Source organism: Serinus canaria, chromosome 3 (genome assembly GCF_022539315.1).
Source record: "Serinus canaria isolate serCan28SL12 chromosome 3, serCan2020, whole genome shotgun sequence".
NCBI classification, from domain to species: domain Eukaryota; kingdom Metazoa; phylum Chordata; class Aves; order Passeriformes; family Fringillidae; genus Serinus; species Serinus canaria.
The window spans coordinates 66,018,721-66,032,275 of NC_066316.1; positions in this window are offsets into that span (position 1 = coordinate 66,018,721).

Consider the following 13,555-nt stretch of genomic DNA (forward strand, 5'->3'; position numbering starts at 1 on the left):
ACGTCACTTAGATAGATAGTAAGAAAGATATATTGCAAACCTTGGTAATTTTTTGAAAGCTGAGTACCAAGAATTGAGAGGAGATGGAAATATCTTAGTCCTGCAAATGTTTTATGTACGCAGTCCTCAGAAAAAATGCAATTCCAATAACTTTGGTAAGTGATCTGTTTCAGTAATGATTTTGTACCGAAAGTAACAAATTCTTCTTTGGCACATCTACCTGGAGTATGAGAAGGGCTGTGTCCCAACCTGAAATCCTAAAGTGGACAGCTTTGATTCCACCTGTGGTCTTCAGCAGAGCCAAGATGGATACAAGAAGTTATTGCAGTTTTCAGGTTTGGGACAAATAAACAGACGTAAGTCTATGGGATGTCCATGCTTCCTGTGTTCCATATGAGGACAGCTTTATGTCTGAACCTAATTAATGTGGATATGAGAAAGGTTTTGAGACAGTGAAACACATCATGATCTTACTTTAAGGAACACGGCAAATAACCAGATTCCTGTAGAACATTGCTAGTCACAACAATCATTATTTAACACCTCAGGACATTTTCATGATCCCAGGCCTAACTAAGTCATTGACAATAATAGGAGAGGGATTACAGGATCAGGAATGCAAATTAGACTAGGAAGATGTAGCAGCAGTCTTACAAAACCAAGTTGTCCCAAGATTATGGCAATTGTGTTGGCTAGATCTCAGGAATTCTAGTCTCTCTAATCAGTGGCACCAACACCTCTACTTGTACATTACTGGAAAAAAAGCTGTTAATAATATTGTTTAACAAAGCCCTATCACAGAAAAAAAAGGCCCTAACTAACACAAGTTTCTGCTCTACTTTGATGCCAAGTGTTTCTTTCTTTCTCTACTTGTTCTATCAGTCAAACAGTGTCTTTAGAGAATAATTTCCTGTCTTGGCAGTGGTTGGGTTAGGTATGAATTGGGAAAAGATATTTTATATGATAGAACTCATCTGTGCTGCTTCAAAGGTGCACAGTCATGAAGGAGGACTGTAACAGCTGTGTCTTTCTCTACTGAGATTTTGAAAGGCTTATGAAAATTAGAAGAGGAAACATAGCAAAAGAAATTCTTTTTATTCAATGGCTTTAGATACATATTTAGTATTTTTAGTATTAGTATTTTAGTATTAGTATTTTTGATAGCCATAATATTTTCTTAGTTTAAGTGTACATAAACTATATGCAGCATATAAACTTGGCACCAGGAAATTATTAATGGCTTTTTTTTAATTAAAAATCTGCTATAAAATTTAATTTTAGTCTGTGGACTTTGTATAAAGAAAGGCTACTATTCAGTTTACAAGGAGGAACATTTCATGCTGTAGTACTGTTTTGTTTTTTTTTTAACTTTTTAACGTATTCTTAAATGCATTGTATTGCAATAACCAAAAGATTAGGAATTTTAATAAACTATCAAGTTAAACATTCACCAAAATTATTACTTGCTATATTTTATTCAGGAAAAAATCCCAAAAACCCCCAGTGATTTAATATGAAGAATAAGTCTACTACATGTAAGTTGGTGGGTTTTTTCAGTTGCAGCACCATTTTCAAAGACCGACATTAAAGAATACTCTTAAATTTTACCCCAGTGTAAATAAAAGAGATTTTATTGCAAGCTTCTCACTCAGGAAGAATACATCCTTAGGCTATATTTTTTTTTCATACTTAAACAGTAAAAAAAGATGATGCAAGAATGGGACAGAACTTTGTTTTTCTCAGTCATACTGCTAATGGAAACAAATAAAGGAAAAGAAAGATAGAGAACTACATTAAATATATGCAAAAACAATGGATTAAGCTTTCTTTATGTAAGCACTAAGATATTAATTTTTTTTTACATTTCTGAAAATTGTAGACAGGAGCTCATTAAAAGTATATTAGCACTCCACCTGTTTTTTTCTGACCATCCTAATTTTTTAGGATTTTTTCCCAGATTTCTCTAGACTTTTTTTTAATTTAAATCTCCTGTTAGTTTTTTTTTAAAATAAGATATAAAAATGAAATATCTACACATCAGAATAATTACAAATAAGGTATTTCAAGTACTTTCTATTTCATTCTCAACCCATATCACTAATATGACATGGGGTTTTTTGGATAAAAAGCTGGACATGAGCCAACTGTGTGGGCTCACAGCTCAGAAGTACATCCTGGCTGCATCAAAAGAGGAGTGGCCAGCAGGTGGAGGGACATGGTTCTCCTCACCTACTCTGACTTTATGAAATCCCACCTGGAATGATGCATCCATCTCTGGAAGCCCTATCACAAAAAAAAAGGACCTGCTAGAATCCAGAGGGAGCCAAGAGGATGATCAGAGGGCTGGAGCACCTCTCCTATAAAGACAAGGTGAGGGAGCTGGGGTTGTTCAGCTCTGGAGAAGAGAAGGCTCTAGGGAGACCTCCAGTACCTTAAGGGGGCTTATACAAAGGAGGAAGAGGGACATTTTATGCAGGCAGATAGTGAAAGGACAAGGGAAAATGATTTTAAAATGAAGGAGAGCAGGTTTAGATCAGGTGTTAGAAGGAAATTCTTTAGTGTGAGCATGGTGAACACTGGAACAGGTTGGAGATGTCCCATCTAGAGAAGCTGGGGATGCCCCATCTCTGGTAGAGCTCAAGGCCAGGTTGGAGGAGGCTCTGAAGAAATAATAAAAAACTAGATAATGTTTAAGGTCCTTTCCAACCCTATCCCTATTCTGTGATTCTATAATATGCACTCAGAATACAGTATTTACTGTTTAATGCACCTGTCTTGCAGAGCAGATGCTTAAACTATAGACAGGTCCTTGAGACATACATACCCAAAAACCTATTCTTTACAAATTAGTAAAAGGTGATTTTACACAAAAAGAGACATAAATATTGTATTCTTAAAACAAAGTGGTTTTTATGAACAGTTTTCAGATGTTTTTGCTTAGCCGCATGATCTCATAGGGAGGTTTTTAAAAAAGGGGGAGGGACTATAAAAAAACATTTAGTTTAACTACCTCCCAAAGCAGAATTAGCTGCACCTAAAAAATTCCCGACAAGTATTTCTCCACACACCTCTCCAAATTTCAGTGAAAGAGATTGCCTGATCTTCTCAAGAAATCTGTGTCCATAAGTAACCACCATAACTGCACCTTTTATGGGCTGTAAGCCTTACAAAGTGATAGTTCCTTGCAGAACAGCAAAAGAAAAGGAAAATTGTCTTTTGAAAATGTGTGTTTAGGAGAATGAAAAGCAATAGTGCAAGTGTTATCTGCTGTGGATTTCATCAGGAAGAAAAGTGTTTTCTTCTTCTGAACTGCCACTCAGTGAGGGAAAATTTTATGTCCTGCATTCTCCCAAAAATATTATCCTTAAAGTAGACCCTGTTGTTGGTAGTCATCTCCTTTTCTACATCTCAAATTTACTAGCTTCCTAGCTATATGTACATATGTGCACATATATGTCTGTACACACAAACACGCACACACACACTCTCACATTCCAATACCTCACATATTTTAAATCTGTGAAAGAATATACTCTTGCCCTCATGTCAGTTTGCCAGCTGAACTGGTATCTTTTTTTACTTTGTTGCCAGGACTATTACAATGAAATTGTCTCCACTTTTGATCTCTTATTATAAAGATTCCTGAATCTCTGACAACTCAAGGCGTTATGATATACTCTTTGTACACTGTTAAAGCAGACATAGAGAGCAGAGTTCTCTGTACAGCATAAGTAAAGATTTATAGACATGCTGAAAGAACACTTTCCCTGCTGCCTTCTTAAAATAATTATGACTTTCCATGAATTTCTTTATAAATCAAGTATAGAATGACAAAAGCATAAGGAAGTAAGCCACAAAAATACCATTTACAATAAGCTTGAGTGGACTTATTTAAGCAGCATATCACTTCGTTGATGAAAACTGAATATAATTATTTCAGGAAAACATACATGCCATAATATGAAAAATAAGAATTTATTGTGCCTGTCACTATGTTTCAAAAGCTTGTTTTCTGCCTTGATTTTTGTGTTACTAAAATTCTTTCATATGATGGTGCTAAATATTAAAGGAACCAACAGATACATACTGAGAGACACATAAAAGGACACCATATGACACAAAATCAACATAATAGGTTGACAGTTTCTAACAGTCATGAAGAAATACTATTATTTAGAATGAAAGTAAACACCCTTTAAATTTCACTGAATTCGGTCTGCAAGAGAAAACTCTGATTTGTTTGATCTTGCAGCAGCAGCTACCTGGCCTTATCAATAGGTGGGGTTAGGTATCTGCTGTGCGCTCAAGGGTATCAGTGACATTCCAAGCCACCATTTCTGCCTGAGCTTCATATGAATTGCAGTAGCAGTACAGGCTGCTGACTTTATACCCTTCATTCCTTGTGCTAATTACACAGAATAAACCCATTCAGCATTAGTTGTTAACTTGTCAAGAAACGGTGGGGACAAATCCACCCTTCTGTTATATGGATCGCAAATGCAGAATTTTGCTCCCAGGTGCTCTCTGGCCGCCTCTCTCAGCTGAGCAGTGCCTTGTCAGGCTGTAAAACCATCTTCACATCTGGCTGCTCAAGTGCCTCAGCTCACCTCCTCAGCCCTCACCCTGCTGGCAGAGTTTCCTCTCAGCCTCACAAGCATGGGACAACACACACAACCCTCTCATAACAACAGGGTTTTTCCATTCAGTGAAGAGCACCCTACTCTTCAGGGTAGGGTGAGGTGTCATCAGGAACCCTTCCAAAGGAGCTGTCTTCATTCACAGCCACCCATAACCAACTATTTCCCCCAGCACTCACACCTCCCTGACTGTGTGGTTCCACACAGGTAGGTAGGCTGGGTTATCCCAATCTTCTTGCGTTCGTAACTTCCATTTTTCTGACCTTCAAACACTGGCTTGATCTCAAATGCTGTTTGTGGTTTTCATGGTATGGATTTGATCCCTGCATTTTAGATATTGCTAAAGCCATTCAGACACGCTCTTGCTGTGATGTAGTAGTACATTCACTTTAATATACTCAGATCCAGTAAAAATCATTAAATGTAGGCAATAAAAGATGATGTGGACGCACAAAAGAAGTGAATAAGAACAAGCGATCAAAAGGATTTGTGTTATTAAATTGCATTAGGCCAAAATATACCAATTTGTGTGATGACTTCAAATAAAGTTATAAAAAAAATCCAAAAGATTTATGAACTGCAGAGGGTCAGCACTCAAAACACAGTTCTCATAGAAGACATGAATGACAAAGCTGTTTAAATATGGGACCCTGAACAGTAAAATAGAAAAAGGTTGCTTTCTGCAAAGAAACTGAAATAAATGCCAGAAGAAAACAAGGGCTCTAGACCTATTAAATTGTTTTATTTGGCCACACCAAACCTTCCACACTCTGATTAAGTTCTCTGCCAGTGGATCTGGATGGATAGTAAAGCTTTCTAACAGCTTGATTCTTTGAGAAGAGGTAATTTTATTCTCTAAAATAAAGCATTTCAGGTGTTTTGTACTTGCAAGACAGGCATCCAGGTAGTACTTTAAATCCTGTAAGCTTGTGCATGCAGGGAGTAAAAAAAACTTATTTAAATGACTCTTGGTTTGCAAATGTTGTCATGTTAGCTTCAGTTTCATTTAAGCTAACTAGTCTGTGAAGTAGTAGTGCCCTATAAACCTTACAATTATGAGAGTCTTTAAACAAAACAAAGCAGAGGGAAGAACATGATGGAAAAGAAAATGCTTTCAGATACAAACAAGGCTGTTAGCAAGACCTGTGAACACATCTGTTTACATTAAGGCAGCAATGAAAGTTGGGCTCTTATGTTTGTAATGTTGTCACTGCAGTACAGCTGCTCCTCCCTTGTCAGTGGAGCAAAACATAATAGCTAGAAATAAACTCCTGAAAAAAGAATAAAAAACTCCTGAATCTAGGGCAAAAATTTTCCATAAAACAGTAGATTAATAATGCTCCATTCATGCTACCAAAATTTCACTCCACAACGAAATGGCCTAAGAGGATTGTAGACTCAGTGAGCTCACTAAGCCACAGGTAGGTGTGTGTCCTGAAGTCCCAGTGCCCTTTACAAAAACCTTTGCTTAGGTAAAGAATAAAACTAACCAACCATGCAAGAACCAATTTTGTTTTCTTATTCCGTGACATATAAAGAAAAGCAAGGAAAAAAATTAAAACATATTGAAACGCTGTCATGCGGAGGAATATAAACTCAAGTTGAGGAGGACATTTAATTCATTTGTTGTTTTTTTTATCACTGCATTTATTTCAAAGTTCATAGAGATTAAGCTTTGTTGCATTATGTATGGTAATTTTCACTTCCAGTTGAACATAACCACAATAAAAATTGTGCCATGCTTAATGAAATCAAATAAGAAAATGTTATATGTAACACTACTAACTGTGCTTCAACTATTGAAATCCTCCCTATATTTCAGCTTTATTTCTATTTGGCTGGGTGATAAAAGATCGATATCAAATATCTGTATCTGCATACAGCATGGAAAAACTGTGCTTTTTTTCCTTTTCTATATTTATTAATATAAGCCTGTTTTTTTTACTGAATGAACAATGCTAATGGATGTCACTTTTCTTTACAAGTAACATGGTAAATTATGAAGTTTCACAGTGAGCTTCTAGACAAGAATTAAAATAAGCAAGGCTAAATTCATGTCCATTTTATTTTCATCAAATTCAGTGAAGACTTGATGTATTTTACTATGTGTTTAAAAATATGTATGAATATTTTATATCCAAATTGAGAACATTGAACAGTCTAGATATATTATCAACAAAGTATCATTATGTGCTATTATATTACACAGAATATAATATTGTTAAAAAATATTAGGTATGGATATTTCAGCACACAGGTCTCTAATTTGTAATGACAGCAAAAAGTTAAATCCTACTGGATAGAAGAAAAGCTCAAGACAAAGTCTTGATGCAATTTACATAAGTTTTCCACCTTTTAGAAGAAAAAAAAAATATTTTTCTCAATGTTTTCAAACCCCAGAGAAGCTTCTTTTGAAATGTAGGTTCTTTTAACACTTTATTCCACAGTACTTTTCTCTTGCTCTTCATATTAGGTTCTCAACATATGACACATGGCTTTTGTGTAATTAAATGTGTTACTCTGGATGCTCACAAAAAAAAATATTCACATTTTAATGGGAAGTACTGTGCAGGTGAAAAAGAAAAGAACTATTTGTCATCCTTCATTATGTCAATTCACTGGAATAAATTAACAGGGAAGAAATAGTCTCCAGATTTCCACAGCACATTTTTTATCTCTTCTTCTTTGGAGGTTTAAGAGACTAATCTTTGTATGGAAATAGTGCAGGAGTACTTAAAAGCACTTTGCAATCTGGTGTCTGAATTTCTTTCTTGTAAACTCTGTTTGGCACTCAATTAATCTCTAATTTTGCTCTGACACGAATAAACAAAACTTATGCCTGCTAAAAGGCTTATTTAAGCTGCATATGAGAACATTTGTTTCTCTGTAGGAAATGTATCTATATCTATATGTATAGATATATATATATAGATATATATAGATATATATATAAAGCTAAAAGAGAGCTTGGGCTGTGGAAAAAAGACAACACTTGAAGATTTGGTAATGCTGGCAGTTCACACAGCTGTGTACAAAAGAAATCATACAAAGTACATGAATGTTTTAATAATCCATCTCAAACTCTATGCAATATATATGAACAGTCACAAAAGAAATACAGATATATGAATTATGTTGACAGAAAACATAATGGAAACAGGTAGGAAACAACATATACCTTTTATTATACGAAAAGTGTTCTGGGATGCATAATTAACTGGGAAAAAGATCCTATGGGAACATTGTATAATCACTGTCTGCCATAGTGATCCTGCTCACAGGACTTCAGAGAATATTCACAACGTTACTGCATATTGTAGACAAATTCTTGGACCTAATTCTATGGATTCTTTTTTTTATTCGTTGTGTCACCACTCCTTTAGAGCTCTTCAAAACAAAACAAGAGTCAACTGGTCTTTTTATTAAATGTCTGTGGAAATTAAACCTTTCCTGGACTGCCATCTCTGTCTTATGATGAGACATATTTTGATTTAGTCACTTTTTCATAAAGTACCTTACCTATCACTGCTAATTGATTTTGATTCCAATTCAACAGGAGAGAAAATCACCCTGGGACTTCAGTGAAAAACGTGGGGTCACCTAACTCACTGAAAAGTTCAGCTCAAAAGGTAAGTTTTTGAGGAAACTTCAGTCATTCACAGACAGAAAACTAGAAAGGATCACCTTGATTTCATAAAATAGCACATATCATTAAGCATTTACCTATTCTAGCATCCAAATTGTAGAGTTTTGTATGAATATTTAAGCAGCCACAAATAAGTCTGGTGATTTATTTGTTGGTTTTTTTTTTTTCAAGCAGCTGAAAAAGCATTCTCATGGCAATAAAAAATGTGACAACCATTTCTTCTCTCCTAAAGAATTATTATGAGATTTTTTTTCCTTATCCATGTATTTATTTGACAAGATAGGATTTTTTTTCCCAGATGTTGTAGTGAATTTTTCTATTAAGTCATTGACTAGATATATTTGATATTGTACCACATGACATCTTATTAATATATCTGGAAAAAAGGGTTACAATTAAGATAGAAATTGTAAAATTGGCAAAGACACATTTTTAATGGAGAGCAGCACACAAAGATTGCAGAAAATGTTATCAAGGTGGTTCCTAGTTGAGTTCTGCAGAATGCACTCCAGGAACTCATCAGGTTTATTGCTTTCAATCAGGCACTGGTTTAGATCCTTAATGATAAACCATGCACATGGAACGTAGGACAGAGGAGATCAGAAACAAATACCAAAAGATGTGGATGAACAGAAATAGGAGTAGATTGAAATGCAAGGTCATGCACATGGAGCTAATAATAAAAAGCTCTCTGATATGCTGGAGGTTTATCAGATGGAAATGTTTTGTAGAAATGGGATGTGACAGTCAGTTTCTCAATGAATGAACTGACAGTGTCTTGCAGCATAAAAATCTCAAACAGAAACTGAAAACTTGTTGCAAAAGGTGAATCTGTCAGAGACAGGCAAGCACTGGTATCAGTGTACTAGGCCCTGGTTAAATCTCAACTGCAATCCAGCATTGAGATTTCTAGTCATGCAGGCAACCTTCAGAGAAAATGTAGAGAGAAGGTTATGGAGGAAAACAGGAGAAAAGGATCAGTTTTAATGATGACCCTGAAAATCGTTTTCTGGTATGAAAATACACAAAAAAATGAAGCAGATAGGGAGGTGATTGAGCTCCATAAATGCGCCAGTGAATAAAGAAGAAAGAGCTCATTAAGTCGTAATACTGAAACAGAGAACATTCTAGGTGGACATAAATGTGCTGAAGTGGAAATTGAAAAAGCTTCTAGCCATTACACCAAGCAAATTTTACATTGTTTTTTTCACTTATATTACATAAAAAGTTTTTGAAAGAGATATCTGTATCCTCTTATGAATGGCATTATTTGGCGTATGCTTGATCAAGGGGAGAAATGAGATAGATGGCACATGTCCCTTCTACTCTCACCAGCAATACTTCAGGAGCATCAGTGCTTCTTAGTGACCCTCAAAGTGTAATAAATAGTTCCATAATAATTAAATACATTGAGAGTGAACCCATTTATTGATGTGTGTCTCATTATAAAAAAATATTGAATAAAAGCAAAAATCAGATTACCAAAGCTCGACCTGAAAGATTAAAATTAATTTGTACATCAGCTTCTAAATATGGAATCTAGAAGGACTTTGCCCACTTTATATGATGTCACCTGCCATACAGTTGCCACTTATCTTTCTCTAGTTTTGCCAGCTACAATGTAAATTTACTAAGCATGTGATTATAAGTGTTTAGATTTGTTCCCAAAAAAATCTCTCAATATGTCAGTAAACAGTCACGCTCATAAGCAGTACTTGAAATATATTATTCAACACATACTTGTATGCATTTACTGTTTTTTCTTCCAAAAATTAGGGTCTGAGTTAAAGAAATTCAGCTGTTTCCATTGTCCAAAGCTTGTTGTGGATCAAGAGTTCAAGGAGGAAAACACAGCAGCAAGGAGAGAGTGCCAAGATATGCATGATGCATTTTCTGAATTCTGTGGAGAAGAGCAGAGGCCTCATCTCTGCAGCACCTCTCCACTGTGAAGGAGATGTGTGGATTCAAGCAGGCACCTGGATCAGTCAGAGTTCACAGTAGCAGTCTGTAGTATGGCTTCAAAAGAACTGGTAACTCATAAAACTGCTGATGATTACAAACAGGATGAAAAAACTAGGGCTTTCAACTTTATTCTCCACAAGCCTGACCTTAACTAACCTGGTTTTAGATTACAGATTAATCAGATGTTTTGGTTTTTTTTTATCTAGCAAAGCAATTCTTTGCCAAAAAGATCTTAAAAAAATATATCAATTCAAATGTAATAGTTACTGTGTGATTTTTACAAATAGAAGTTCTCACATGTGGGTTTTAGCAAAGAAATTGGCACTCCTTCCCCCTTCCTATAGTATATCAATCAATCCTTGTTAAGGTAAAGGGATTTAGTTTCCAGGTTCCTTCAAAAATGGGTATGAAAATAACTGTAACATTTTATGTCCCATTGAAATCCCCTGAAGACACAATTTAGCAAGAGAATTATCTTATTGTGGACAATAAAGAAAGAAATTGACAATTTTACTTTTTCTTCAATGCTTGTTCCACACCAAAAAACAGGAAAGGTTATCCTGGCACTGCTGTTGTTAGAAAATATCAAAAGAGAAAGAAATGCTTTCAGTTCCCACTAATTCTGAGCAATTTCCCTCTCTTCTAGCTCTGCTTGGATCCTTACTCCTCCTATAAGTGCAATATCTTAAGTGTTCAAAAAAAAAAAAAAAAAAGAGATCACAGCACCAAAAGGGAAGTAAGCTGTCAATTTCAAAGCTGGAAAATTTACAGACACTTTTAGACAGTAGACAAACTTTTCCAGTTTGGCTTAAAAATAAATGTTCAGCAAACTTTTCAGTAACAGATTATTCTGGGATTTAGAGTTTCACTATGCTTGAAGAACCTGTACTCAGTTACAGCCTGAGTCTTAAGCATAAGTGGGTTCCAGGGTAGTTTGCACACAGATTGTGAGAATATCTTTTTTTTTTCTGCAGGACCTCTCATCCTCACCTCTGGGAACAAAGTGGGATAAGTTTTGTAACAATGCTGTCATCTTCGTTCTCACTGTCTTTTATTACCATTACTATTTTTGGCACACATAAAGTGCAAGAAGTTTCAGTATGCATTTCAATTAATGTTTCATTCTTAAACCATTTGAATTGTGACATGAAATGCAGAATGGTATCCCCTTGCAGTGCTAGAAAATTATAGTGATAAGCTAGAAAAATCACCAAAAATTAGCTGGTCACCTACTTCTCAAAAGCTATGAGTATTTTGGTTTTGAATCCCCTACTTCAAAGCCTGTGTCTCATTTGTAGAAGTGCTCCCCTCTCAGCTGAAGCGAGCACACAAGAACCTTTCAAAGAATAAAATGAAAATTTCTAAATAATTTACATTTACCTTCAAAAGTGGTGGATATTCATTCCCTAATTGGCTATGTCTCAGTTTCATCTCTGCCATGAGAATGGTGGAAGCGCTGTAAAGTAAATTAATAATTTGTGAGTTATGCAGATGTCATAGTGACTGGTTTCACAGAAAATCTTCTGAAAAGGCAATTAATACATTTTCTCAATAGAGTTTAAATAAATTGGTAAAAAGTGTCTGATTTGCCCAAAAGCCAGTGAAAATAAAATAAAGCTGCTTAGCCATGAAGCAGGACTAATCTTTTGGAGTGATATGCAGTGTTGATGAAAGATGAATTCAATTCATTGCAATTTTAAACTGTGTTATAATGTATATCCACAAACAGGGCAGAAGTTGAGTAGAGTTAGTAAAGTCAATCTTAGTTCTAATGCTGCCTAACACATGACAGCAACATTTTACTGCAATAAGAATTAGGGGGTTCCCTTCTTCCCTTTCATTTTCCTTCTTCTCTTTCTCTTCCTTTCCATTTTCTGCGTCTTTTCTATTCTTCAAAGAAGAATAAACACAAGTATTTCAAAAAGTGGCCTGACACCAACAAGATTCATCATTGAGAGTAGGAAGTTAGACCTGCAGGGTATGTTTCTTCATGTAGAGCTGCTGTCAGGCCTGACAATGGCAACAGATGGTCACCTCTTGTGTGGAGCTGCACCAGAGGAGACTGAGGGGCACCCTTTGCCAACAGCTTTCACAGATAATTATTGATAACAGTGAAATGCTGAGGTTTGGGATGGTTGGTTCATTTCCAAGATCTGCATGGCAGTATGCTCCAGTACTACAGACTTTTCTGTCTCTTTTTCTGTTTTTTATGTCTTATTCCAGTTCTCTCTCTCTCTCTCCCACTTCTGTGACTTCATTCACATCTTCACATCTTCACTGGCTTTTTTCCACCTGACTTTTAACTTAGCCAGCTACGGTCTTCAGTATTTTGATTTCTTCTTTTTCCTTGTCAGTATATCCAAAATTTTAAGCTTCTCACATAGTTTTCCCATCTGACTGCCACACAGGCAGATCCCTTGTCTCTTCCCCTGCTCCTTTTCTGCACCTAGCACTTAGTCTCTTCCTTACCACTTCCTCACAGGTCTCAGAACTTTCTCCCATACTTTTTACCATTGAAGTCCCTGTCACTTCATCCTTGCCAGCTTCCCAGTCCCAAGAAATCCAGGGAAGATGTCTTTCATTCCAGCAACACTGAAACAGTCTACTTTTCAGTGCATCTTGGGCTCTAAACAAAATTAAGAGCAGTGGAAAAACAGACCCTCTTTCTTAAGAGCAACAGCATTGGGAGACACAATTCCAGACCATTTCTGAATGTACCTGGGTAGAGAACAGCTAAACATATGCATTTAATTGGATAACTCTAACAAACCACAATTCCACCTGTGTCAACTAAGCTTCCAAATGTTCACAAACTGGAAAAATGTAAATGAATTTTCATGGAAATACCTAGTCATCCTCAACTAAATCCTGCCAACTGTGAGTCTCTTCTCCGTTACCTGAAGGTGCTAGAGTTCTTAAAAAAAAATAGGCCTCAAAATGAATATATTAGCAAGAAATATAACAAAATATTGTTCCTCAATCTCATTCTCAGGTACAGATGAACCATTTTGGTTGGGTAGGCTAAAAACATGCAGCCTGAGACAGAACTTCAGTGCACAGAATTTCAAGTTAAATCATTGAAGTTTAGCAAACTTATAGTAAACTGGGAGAAGTGTAAGTTCCAGGAAGAAACATGGAGCGGACAGAAAAATAGTTGAGAATTATTCCTCTTATGTGCAAACCTCAGCTATTTTGTCAATACTTATCTGAAAGGAAAACAAGAGTCAGTAGGCCTTGTATGTTAGTTTTTAACTGAACAAAGTAGAAAAAAACATCATAAATCTCTGTGGAAATGATGCCTAATGTGGGT